Genomic DNA, 12,545 nt, shown 5'->3' on the forward strand with positions numbered 1-12,545 from the left:
CATGTGGTTTGGCACCCTTAGTTCATCAGGAGTAGGAGTTCCAACCAATACATACTGCTACATACAAGTCAAGCAATAGCTGTGGCAAGGACCAGGCCAGAAGCTGGCCCACAATCTCCTCTTTAAACTTCGTGAGGCAGGTTATTAGCTGCTGGGACAGTATGATGGGAATGCCATGTACTGGGAGGAACAAGCCAAACATTTGGCTGAAAAGGAAGGGAGGCAGCAGGAGTTTTACAAGCTAAAAGGGAGGTAAGGAAAAGGCCAATAGAATAAATATGATGTATTTTAAATATCTGTTTCTTCCAAAATATGTCTTCCCTTCTTCCGCTTGCAGCCCCAATTTTCAAGGCTGGAATGATAACCCCTGTGCTTGCTATTAAGAAGATGGCGCACAGGTTTTTGTTTAGTTCTCAGCACGACCCAGAGGCCAGCGTGCATGGGAACACAGAGCAACACTGCTGGGGGAAAAGGGCGGCTGCTTGAATTGTCCTTCTGAGCCATTTCTGCCAAGACATGGTGCAACATCATGCTGTTATTGTCATTGCAACCATCCATCACAAGTCCACATACGTTTGTGAAACTTCTGTCCAGTGTAAGGGGGGTAACATTAGTTGGGGGATGGTTCGCAGGCACTTAGCCACAGCGTGGCCCCAGCAGCTTCCAGGGATCCTGCAGCCCTTCTGGGAACAATAACACCCCCGAACACCCATGCAGCTGAGGCTGGGGAAGGTCTGACGTTGGAGGAAGGAGGTAGGGGTGGGAAGAAAGGAACTGCAATGCTCACACTCCCCAGCAATCTAGGGCTTTCTCAGCAGCAGAAAGAGCCAGCTTTTGCCTCCACCCTGGCCCAGTGAGGCTATGGGAAACACATCCAACTTGTTTCCTGTAAACAGGCTGTTCTTCCCAAAGCCACAGCAGTAAGACAAGCCACTGAAATGCAGCAAGCCCAAGATTGGGACAGGTGCCACTGTTGGTGATGGACTGAAAAGCCTCGCTTCTCCCATCTTCCTACAGTGCACTGCTTCTTCCGCATTCTCATGCTGTTCCCCTTCCACCTTAGCTCTCCTCCTTTCTTCTCTCATCCTACCTATCCATTTCCCAGGTCTTGCTATAAGAGTGATCTTTTTAGCAACCACCTCGTGGTAAAGTTACAGCTTTTCCTAAAGACCTCAGCTCCTGGACTCCTTGCTGCTACCAAGTAATCTCTGTTTTCTTTATAAATTGTCCATTCGCATGGGCATCAGGATTTCTGAGAAAATACTGGTGATGTATAGAAAAGTAATTTAAATATCAAAATGCTAGCAAATGCATCTTGAATAGTGCTATTAAAAAAACCTGTGCTGCTTTTTCTCTCAGATCTTGCAGTATTTTCTAGTCTGCCTCATAGCTGTTAATCAGTTATTACTTGGCAATATTAGGGAGACTATGAGCTTGAGAGAATGGTAGTGAATTCCCCAAAGTAAAGATACTGAGCATTTGTCTCCCATGGAAACAAGTTCAGGATACCTGGTAACATTACATTCTATAGCTGCATGATGCTAGACAAATCGAAGCCAACCAATGTCAAGATGTAGGAAAAAATAACATCAGTCTCTTGGCTGTATGCAAAGCAGGTGGATGGATTTTGGTTTTTGGTTTCAGTTTTCAGTTTGGTTTTCTTTTTCTTTTTTTCTTTTTGTTTTTGAGGGGGGTAGAGGGGGGGAGGAAAGGTGGAAAATACATTGAGGATTGAATTTCAATCTTGTTCTTTATCTACACACAGTTGGTGAAGAAGAATGTGCCACCTCCGGAGCCCCTGGAGCTGTAAGTAGACCTCTGTCCTTTGTTCAATCTATTTTCTGTAGCTGAGGAACATGGGAAGAGATTTTGTCACCATAGTAATGCAGAGCTGTATCTGTTTTGGAATATATATAAGTATTTACAGCTGAACCTTTCCAATCCAAAGCTTGCCATGACATGTTTGGTTCTCCTCCTCGATGTCAGCTACTGTGCATTAAAGACATTTCAATACAACTAGGGTAGAGAGGACTTGATCAGAGCAAATCAACACACCTCAACTCAGCAAAGACTATGAAATCCTCCACTGAGGTGTGAGTGAATCACTGCGAGGTGCATTTACATGAAGTTCAGGCCTGAATTCATCAAAGGTGGGAAGTTCAGCCTTGAAGTTCAGCAGTGGGAAAATTCAAAGCTGCAGAACCTACCATTTGTCGGGGGTGATACCATCCGATGCAAACCTCGCCCTGAGAGTTTGAGGATCAGGCCTCCTGGACAGGAAGCATTGAGAAAAGAGGTACAGAAACACTTGAAAAACTCGAGGAAAAAATGAAATAAAATACAGTGAAAAGGCTATTCTTTCTCCACCTGGAGAAAGGAGTATTGCCAGGATAAGTTTCTCCCATCCTGACCCATCTCTCCCAGTCTTGCTTCAGAGGGACTTTTAGAGAAAGCTACTACCTTTCTATGATCTTCTTATTCCCACCTGGAGCAGATTTGGGGCCTTCCCTCAACTTTGGCTGACCTTTGTTTGAGAGGATGCCTCTTATCCAGTGCTTTGGAGGTCCTCCAGGTAGCTCTTTGCTTTGCCTTTCAGCAGGGATTACACAGGATGCCACGGTTTGATCTGGCACCTGGAGCTGAATACATTAAATTGTGAGTGTCCCTTCATGTGTTCTATTCCAATGAGAAAACCAGGGCTTGGTCTCCCCGGGGATTTCCAGGACTCTCACTGGTTGAGAAGCTTGGTGTCTGACTATGCATGTTTGCAAAGTTGTGTTTACTTCATACTCATCTAGAAAGTTTTGCTAGGAGGGGGCTGCTGTACTCCTTGTCCCTGTGGAATTTGTTCTATGTTAGTGCTGCAGTTTTTACCATTAATTATAATTCTTTTTTAAATATCCTTGAAAGGAGATGACCCTGTGCAAGAAGGGTGAAGATGGCAGGTTTGTTTGTTTGTTTAAATTTTGAAAGCCACAGTCCACCCCAGTGGAAGTCCTGGGATGGTAAAATAACCAGCTCTGTGCTCAAGTACTGTGAATCCAAAACCAAAACCCAGGACTAAGAAAGTTCCACATGTGATATGAGCCTCTGAGATTGAAAATAAACAGCCAGAGAGTTGGCTGGAAGGAGGAGCCTTCCCTTCTGCCTTCTGTCCTTGAGTGGCTAAGCAAGACAGCTAGCTTAGTGTAAAAGTGCTGCTGATTCTCAAACTGGTTCTGTCAAGGTAGGGTGTTGAGGAGGAGGGATGACTATTTGTGTACTGCCTTTTTAAGTATTTGAAGTTCCTTTCATATCTTTGCTGTCTTCTGCTGTGAGACAGAGCAGATCCTCTTTGCAGTGTGCTCTGCAGCCAGTATATAATGAGAACTGTTACCAGCTCTGGAGCATCTCAGTATAAGCTAATCAAATAAACAAATTATTCAAACTCATCCCAACAGCACCTCTGAAAAGCACTGTAAAGTAGCCTCTGTCACTCTTTCTGCATCTCTGAAATGCAATCAAGAACATAATGAGAGCTGTAACATAGGGGCCATGAGAAAACACTTGTCTGGATCATCACAGTTAAAAGCTTGAGTAAGAACTAAAAGATTTGGCCTTTGAAAGGCATACTGGCTCTGGCTTGGAATGGCTTCATCTCTCAATAAGAATTGCCCATGTCTGGCAGTATGTAGAAGTATACATGACTGACTCAGGAGGCAGGCAAAACAGCAGGAAATGACTCTGTTTAAAAATTAGACCATAAATTTAGACACAGCTGTTTTGATCCTGGCTCAATTTGTTACAAGTAAATCTATGTATCTCTGGCAGGGATTATGAAACAAGAGGGAGAGAGAAGAGAGTAGAGATGGGGTTTTATAGAGGAAACTAAACAGAGAGACACCAGTTTGTGTTCATTGTGTCGTGTATTTCAAGTCACCAGCAATCCAGCCTATTAACATCTGCCTCCTGAGGTACTCAGTACAACCAGGCAGAAGGGGCTCAGGGCTGAGACTCTGGAGACTTGAAGATTTTTTCTGCCTCTGGTTCAGATTTATCACTGCACTTCCAGCTGCCCTTGCCCTTGGCACTTCTCCTACCTTCCCTCAGCTTAAAGGGCAATTTTGTGGCAGGGAAGCAAAGCTATCTCTGAAACCAGAAAGCTGGGTGTCCGAACGCACTATGTCTCTGCTGCTGAAGCTCAGGAAGGCAATTCTTGGTGCAACCAGAGTTATGTGAGCAGCAACTGAAAGCCATTGAAGCCTGAGAAAGAGGAGGCATTGTGTGCCTAAGCAACCAGGAGTTAAGTATCTGAAACTAAGCAGCTCTGGAATGAAGGCCCTAACTAGCAGTGGGCAAATCCCAATAACAAAATAACTTGGGGATCTGGACTAAAAAATGCCAATAGCGCAGCTCTACTCTGCTCCACTTCCTCTGCCCCCATCTCTAAAATACCGTCATTAGGGGGCTGGTTACTTCTTAGCAGGAAACAATGCTGCAGCAGGTTAGCACGATGAGGGCCTGTTATTACAGCTGGAAGGGGACTTCCTGAGAGAGTCCCTCCATTTGGTTGAATGTAGCTGGACAAGCTGAGCTGAGGGAATCCTCCTTTACACACTCTGTGCCCCCAGGCTGAATGCCACAACAGAAGAGAAAAGGACCACATAAGAATGTGTCCCTCAGCTGGGAGGGGATTTGATAGAGCAAATGTTTCCTGAGGTTTTATTCCAGAAACCTGGTTATATTGAAGTCCTGGAAAAATATCCAGGTCTGCTGATCTGTATCATGAAAAGGTGGCTTATGTCACACAGAAGGGTGGGGAAGGCAAAGGAAGAGCCCAGAAATGATTCATTTGGCACTACTCTCATTTCCTCTGCTGGAGCTTCACTAAAACCTGTGCAGCAGCAGGGTTATATTCCTACCTCTGGTCCTCTGTCATGCACACACTCCAGCAGGACTCAAAGCAAGGGAAGACCTAGCCCAGCAACTGTTAGAAAGTATGATTTTAAGTAATGGCTTGTAAAGGAAAGCAAAGAAACAGCAAAATTGCTGGGAGAATCTGGCTATGCAGACTACAATTTTCTCTTTTGTATTTAGTGAAAATACTGCTGTTGGACTACAAACAGAACATTTGCAGATAGGTCCACGCTTTTTTGTACTGTCTGCTTACCAGTATAGTTCCATGTTCCTCCTTGGCTCTGTAGAAAAAGCCTGAGATTCTGAATTAGACCCACATAAAGTAACTGTCTCATATTTAGATTGCCTGTAGACATTTACGCCTGTGCAGGGCAAACAGTACCAAGTGAGCAATAATAGTCGCAAGACAAGCATTTGTAGGGCAACAGCCAAGAATTACAACAGTGGAAAGAGCTTCACAATCCTATTGTAGAAAGCAAAACATTTTACCCTCTCAGAGAGCCTGCCTTTCTTCATTGATGGTCACGTCATACCCATCTTAAGTAGACCCAGTAATACGAGAGGAAAATAGGCAAAGAACATAGCATTAGAGCTGAGGTCAACATCTGGATGGACTTAGGCTTCACAAAGGAATTCACTGACTCATTGGCACATGTGAGGACTGTCATCTCCTCTGCAGCATTTAATCTGTAATCATGAGAGCTGATCGGAGTAAGACTTGGCTTTCAGAAATATTAATGGAGTAATAATGTTATGGAAAAGGAGAAGAAAAAAAAAAAAAGGCACAAGTAACTGAACAGTTCCAAAAAACACCAGTATGGCTCACTCCTTACATACAAACACACACAAGGAGAGAGTAGCCAAAAGATTGATGCCAAAATCTAACAAAGTTCCCTACTAGGTGTTTGAACAGGATTGGGATAGGAGTTCCATCTGTGCTCTGACTCGATCTGACCTTCAGGGGCTGCATTAATGATGTCAATGGTTTTTGGAGAGACAGAGGTCTCCTTGACTTTGGTGGGGTGTAACATGGACTCTCCCAGCAGGATATCCACACCCACATGCCCCATTGCTCTGGGGCAGTGATGCCCAATCCAGGGAGAGGGAAAGAAGAGGAAACAGAGTAAGAAATGCTGGGCAGGGCTTTCCTGTTACAATTGTTTGGAGGAATGTGTGCTACGGTGTGACTTCTTGACAAAATGTATCTCAGACAAGCTGCTGTGGGTAGAACATCTTTCCTCGTATGTCCGTGCACACCTCTCCCACTTCATCTGAGCAGCCTCAGAGCCAACGGAGAGCAACATCTTATAGCGTGACCATGCCTGTCAGGCTGCTGAGCACAACATGCTCACAAACCTTGGCCACGTTCTTGCCTTGACATTCTTGTCAAATTTTTGTCCACGTGTGGGTCCTAGCTGGCCAAGGATAAAGAGAAAGACACAGAGCTGGTGCACTGTTCCATGTACTTAGGCCCACAGTCCTGCTCTCCTGCAGATTATGAACAGACTTCCAATAAATCACAGGTGATGATAGGAAGTGATGAGGAACTTCTTTGCTTGTGCCTTCTCAGCTGCTGTACTTTATTTTTCAAATTGGTGCTTTATTAGCTTCATTCCTTGTGATAAGGAAGATTTGCTTATCCTGTTGCAGTGAACTCATGAATTGCAAGGTACCACATCATATTCCTCAGAGAGCAAAGGGACTCTCAGTGCAAATCCTGCAAAGCAGATAGGAAAACAGCTGTTCAGGTATCCTCTGCTCTGCATGAGACGGGACTTGCTAGAAGGAGAAATTTAGATTCTGAGTTGAACTTAACATGATCAGCTCCAATGCTCCTTTCTTTATGCCTCCACCAGCTGACAATTTACTTAGAAGATCATGAACTAACTATCACTGTCTTGATCCTACCATATGTTATTGCCTGAACGTGAAAGCCATTCTTGAGACAACTAATGTTGGCCTTTCCTGGATAAGAGCAATTAAAGAAGCAGTGCATCTCAGGTGTTTATATTGTGTGCAATAATTAGCTGATCATCAGAATAACAAGTAAAATATTTATAGCAACTTAGGAGATGATAGTTTTGTTCTCAGACTGTGATTGAATAGCTGCAGGAAGACAAGCCTTAATCATTAATTTCTCCATTTTCAATAAATCCTCTCAGTGCTAGACAATGAAGAACTTCCCTATCTGCACCCAGCACGAAGGAGTCTGAGATAACATTCTAGGGATACCGCACACACGATAAATAAGTAAAATTAAAGGAAACAAAATGCATCCAGGCCTGTTTATTGCATGTTAACTGGCTGCTCCTATTCCAAGCTTCCCAGAAAGCAGAATTGTTTGTCATGCAGTTGATGTTGCAACATATAGCAGAGGAGGCTGGATCTCAGTAAAACACTCGCCTTCTGTAATGGTATTTCTTGCCCACTGTGAAAGAGAAGGTAGGAAAGCAAGAATGAGAAACACTTTCCTTTGCCAAAAAGCATTAATGGCAAGAGTTAATTGTCCAATTTGCTCCAGTGTTGCTGTCCCAGAGAGCTGCCCCTCCACTCCCTGTGAGGACCTGCAGCTGCCATGAGAGTTCCCCTCAGCACCTCTGATCTGGGCTGAACCAATGCAGGGAATCCAGCTGCTCCTCATACAACTGTCCCCCTAGACTTTTCATAATCTTCATAGCCCTCCACTGGATGCTCTCTGATAGTTTTGTGTTGTTCTTATATTGTGGTGCCCAATCTGCACACAATACTTGAGGTGATAGGACCAAACCTTCCCCTGCCCAGTGGCAGTGCTGTTCTCGATGCAACCTGGGAGACAGTTGGCCCTTTTGGCTGCCAGGGCACACTACCAGCACAAATACAACTTGCTGTCATCCAGAACCCCTAGATCCCTTTCCATGGGGCTGTTCTCAGCCTCTCAACCCCCACTCTGCACATAGAGCCAGGGCTGCCCTGTCCCAGGTGCAGAATCCAACACTTGCTCTTGTTGAACATCATGTAGTTGGGGATTGCCCAGACCCGTAATTTGTCAAGATCTCTTTGTGAGGCTTCTACCCTTGAGGAAGTCAAGAGCTTCTCCCGGTTTGTCAGGATCATCCCTGAGCCAAAAAGAGATTTCCATAGCTTGTCACAAGATAGTCCCTGCAGCACTGTGGTTTCACCAGGATTTTTGAGAAAGTCTCAGCTTGTCACAACCTTTCCATCACTCAGCCTGAAAGACAGTACCTCTTATCCTTGTCCTTTTACTTTGCTTCCTTCTCTGTCTCCTGCCTTTGCCTCTTTGCCTCTGCTGGGAGCGTCCTCTGTTGCGGGGCTTCTGATATTGTCTCGCCATTTCTGCTTTCAAGATCTCTGTGAGGGGATGGCAGCCTCCAGGCAGAGCTGCCTGCTTCTGTGATGTTGCTCAGTATCAGATGGTGAGCTGAAACATGTCTGGCACATCCCGAGAGATCAGCAATTATGACATACAAGCCTCACTGGGTGTTTATGATGCAAAAGCCTAAGGAACGCTTTTGTTGCATAGAGGGATAACTGTATTTGGCCACTTGGTTTTACAGCACAATAGAAACTGCTTCTTGATTGGCCTTTGACTGTGAAATAAGAGCTTTTCTTTCCATCTCAGAATCTATGAATTAACACTCAGGGCTAAAAGATTTACCACAGGGCTTTCACTTCAGGGTTTTCATTGTCTTAGGGAAAGGACGAAGACAGTGAGGTTGAGATTTGTGATCTCCCGAAGAGTGGTGAAGCTTAGCAGCCCAAAGCCCACCCATGTAATGGTCTTCTGCAAAAGGCCCTTCTCTTATAATCAGCTCTGACGTGACATGACAATGAAGGAGGGAAAAAAACAACAACACAGGGAAGCAGGGAAGTTTGTCAAGGGCAGGGAACACAGATTTGTAATTGGTTGCTACTAATGAGTTTGTTTTCATTCCAAAAGTCTCTCCCATTAAAGAACTGATGCCTGCCATGTAAGAATTCAATGTCAGGAAAGCCAAACCACCCTGTAGCTACATGAGCGCTTTTTTCTGCTCTCTTGTTGAAGTGACATATGAATACTGTGAGGTTACTCCTATTGTGCAACTGACGCATTGTTATACTACATAGCAGGATGGAGCTGACCCTAGAAACTCCCAACACACAATAAATTGAGATCCTCTCTTGGAAATGACGCTAGCAGTATGCATTTCAGTAATGATAGCCTTTGGGCCTTGTTCTGGAGTCATAGGGAGTTTATGAGATGTTATATTCTCCTATTTCCTCCCTGCTGAAACTTCCCTGGGAAGGTCTTTGAGCATCAGGATGTGTCACTTCCAAAGGGAAGCTTGGGCAGAATCCATGGCAAAAAATCAGACTACTAGGTAGGCAGGAGCATGCAGTCTAGAGCTGGATCAGTTCCCAGGCCTGCTATACTGTTCTGACTTCCATAACTAACTGTTTAAAAGCCTTGAGCCCCAGAAACAGCTTTCACTGTGCTAGTCACATTGGTTGGCCTTTATATATTACACGTATGTGATGTAGACACTGCAGACACACTATTTTGTGTAGTAAACTATCATCCATCTCACACAGATGACTCAGAATGTCTCCAGAAATTACTGAATAAGTTCTAAAACCAAACCCAACATCTTCAGACAGCGAAAAGCTTTCAGTATTTAAGGTAAAAAATGTAGCAGGCATAGTTTGTTACAACCCAGAATCCTGCACAACGATGTGGATACCATAGCAATGATTTCACAACAACAGTAGATAAATAAATAAAAAGACTTTGTTTTTCTCTCAAAGCCAGAAAATCAGAAGGGTAATGTTGCTGAAAGTGAATAAGGCAAGGAGCTAAGGCACTTCTAGATTGGTTATGTAGAAGGAGAATGAAGGCAGCACTTTAGAAAACTATGGAGGTAGAAACAATGAGTCTGAATACGAGTGCAGTATCAAATGGTGGGAATGCATTCATTACAGTCACAGTTATTCTACAACAAATGTATGTCTGGGCATCGTTTTCCATGTTTCGTGAGTGAGTTATGTTTTCTTTCTCTACACGAAGGCTACTACTAAAACAGTAAGCAGTCAACTTAGATGATTCAGCCAACCCAAGGTGTGATTTTTTTTTAAAGTTGCAATATTGCAATACCTACAAAATTGCATTGTGCCCAAAATAACAGCTAGAGCCATGGCATATGAATATGCGTAGAATTAGACCACAATGCCTCAGTTTAACACAACAATCTCAATACGCTGAAAAAATGTCTACATCTGCATTTAATCCATCTATCTATGGCTTGTTTCAAAGAGGAGGAAAGATTAATCAGGAATGAGAGCGTTACTGCTCCACAGATTTATACAGAGTCAGACTTGTTTGGAAAAGCAAAGCACCTTGAGGCAGCTGCCAGTTCTTCACAAATCCTTCCTTCATTCTTTAGTGCAAATTTGAGAGATTGGTAATGAGGAGGGGATGAGTGAATGATCAGAGCAGAAACTGCACCAAATCTCATTGAATTTTATCCTTAAAACTGTGTGTTGCTGAGGAGCTCCACAGTCATTAAATGTGTGAAACTTAAGGTATCTACCCATACAAATCAACTCTCCACTAAAGCATTTGTAAATCAAAATCCAGTTCTTTATCTTCAACAGATATTCATAACACACATCCGCAAAACACCCATGAGGTCACAGGGATCCTACTAACATCTGGGCCCTTTGATTCTCCTAACCACTGTGATCAGTGACATTAAGACTCTTCTCTTGTACAACTGATCCAATGGGCCAAATTCTTTTGCCTTTCCCCTCTGAGCCGAAGAAATATATGAGGGATAAGTTTATTCCCCACCCTACCTTTTCTTTTTATTTTTTTTTAATTTCTTTTTTCTTTTCTTATTTTTGGCTTGTAATCTTAAGGATCATCATAAGAGAGGTTTAATAATGCCTACAGGTTTTCACGCTTCAGTGAAAGATGACAATGCACTCCTTAGGCATTTTGTTCAGAATAAGTCTATGTGAAGATCTCCTTTGACTACAATATAGAGTCATTCTCTTAAAATCATCAGTTGTGGTTTTTCTTTAGTGTGTTTATTTTACTATTAAAGAGGGCTCTTCGTGCATAAAAAGTGCACTTGATATGTAAAAAAAAAATTTGATCTTTAATAAAAGAGCAGCTATGTTAAAAAAGGGACAAAGGTTTACATTTTTGTAGTCAGAAAGTGGTTTCCCATTGACTTTCATAGTCCTGTTTCATTTTCGAGGTTACTCAAAAAGCATGCATAAGTCCAACTTGCTAGCCACAGCTGAGGAGGTGAAACAGTAGAAGTCCATAAACTGGAAATGCTTACTCACTGTTTGCTGATAGTAGTCTCAAAATGGATAGGAGATAAGTATCCACTTTGCAAAGAAATGAAGTCGAGTACTTGCAGTTGTAGTCACTGAAGCTGCTAACATCAGGTACATGTATGCATAAAGTAATCTGAATTATTAAGACCTCATTCTGGACAACTGGAGGAAAATCTATTCCATGCTCTTTTCTGATGCCTCTTAGCAGAGCCAGTTCTCAGTAGCTGGAGTAGAAAAGCCCTACTGTCCTCACCATCACACACATCCTGTCCAAAAAATGGTTACTTCTTGCAGGAAAGCACAGGATCAGTCAATGTCTCTCTCTTTAGGGATTGCAGTGAGCAGAAATGCACTCTGTGATCTTTCAAAATACACCACACGGTGTACCCCCACTCTCAAAACTCAGCCAGGGCTGGCCCCTCTCCTGACTTCATTTGCAGCCTTAAAACCGTTCTGTAGTCCTAAATGTTTCCATTTGTTTTGTATTTAGACACATGCTTCTAGGATACAGAGGCTTCTGAGGGGGTCATATCTTTTATTTTGTTGGTAGGGCAACTTTTCAGAGTCCCTGGTTGATTATCCCTGTTTACCTTCTGATAGCTGTGTTTCCTGGATAGCTGCCATGTGTTTTTTCCTTTCTTGTTAATCTTGTGGCAATGATCCTGGCCTTCAACAGATGTAGAGTGTTTGTCCTCCTGGTGTTCAATAGGCTTCCAAATCATAAACAATTTTTCTTGTACTTCTGGGTACATCAGCATTCAGAAATCAACCTCCTTTATGAACAGCAGTCACATCTAGCACTGAGCATTTTCAAATCTCTGCAGACACATGAATTCGTGCTCTCACTGCCTTGCAAAGCAATAAAGTTTTGCAATGACTTTCCACACTTCCAGGGAAGAAAGATGAGAATAGAAGCTCCAGGTTGTAGGAGCAAAAGCGAGTCATATAAACAGGTATCCCAGCAAAATCTTCTCTTGTTCTGTTTTGCAGGTTCAGCTCTTGTGTCTACATAAAGCCTCTGAGTTTTCTGTAGCTCCTTCAGTCCCACAGAGTGCTCTAGGAATGCTGTTAGCCAAGCAAGACTTTTCTCTGATATCAACACTCAGCAATGTTGAGTTGAAAAAGCAACAGACCATGGCATCTTATTGTATTTGTCTGAGATAGGATTCAATATGAAGAATTGACACATTGTTTCAATGTCTACACACCAGTTAACTATTAATGAATTCACAGTCAATAAAATATACTCTCTGGGTAATATCCGGTCACCAGTTAAGCTATTAGTTATGTTTGGAAAAGAGTTTATGATCAATCCCCAGTTGCCACAG

The 12,545-nt window shown here is 43.1% G+C and overlaps 2 long non-coding RNA genes across 2 annotated transcripts in view; one reads left to right on the forward strand and one right to left on the reverse strand.

Annotated features, from left to right (window-relative positions):
- The first annotated feature begins 1,764 nt into the window (after positions 1-1,764).
- The window catches only part of LOC104911676, a 66,006-nt gene continuing 55,225 nt past the window's right edge, over positions 1,765-12,545 (forward strand). Inside the window, exon 1 of the long non-coding RNA XR_004160319.1 lies at positions 1,765-1,806. This is a non-coding gene — a long non-coding RNA (uncharacterized LOC104911676). The remainder of the gene's footprint in view (positions 1,807-12,545) is intronic.
- On the reverse strand, positions 7,168-8,358 carry LOC109368536. The gene is made up of 2 exons (XR_002116667.1): positions 8,119-8,358; positions 7,168-7,324 (listed from the first exon to the last, which is right to left on the reverse strand). It is a non-coding gene; the product is annotated as an uncharacterized LOC109368536 (long non-coding RNA).

The sequence above is a fragment of the Meleagris gallopavo genome, chromosome 7 (assembly GCF_000146605.3).
Source record: "Meleagris gallopavo isolate NT-WF06-2002-E0010 breed Aviagen turkey brand Nicholas breeding stock chromosome 7, Turkey_5.1, whole genome shotgun sequence".
Taxonomy (NCBI): Eukaryota; Metazoa; Chordata; class Aves; order Galliformes; family Phasianidae; genus Meleagris; species Meleagris gallopavo.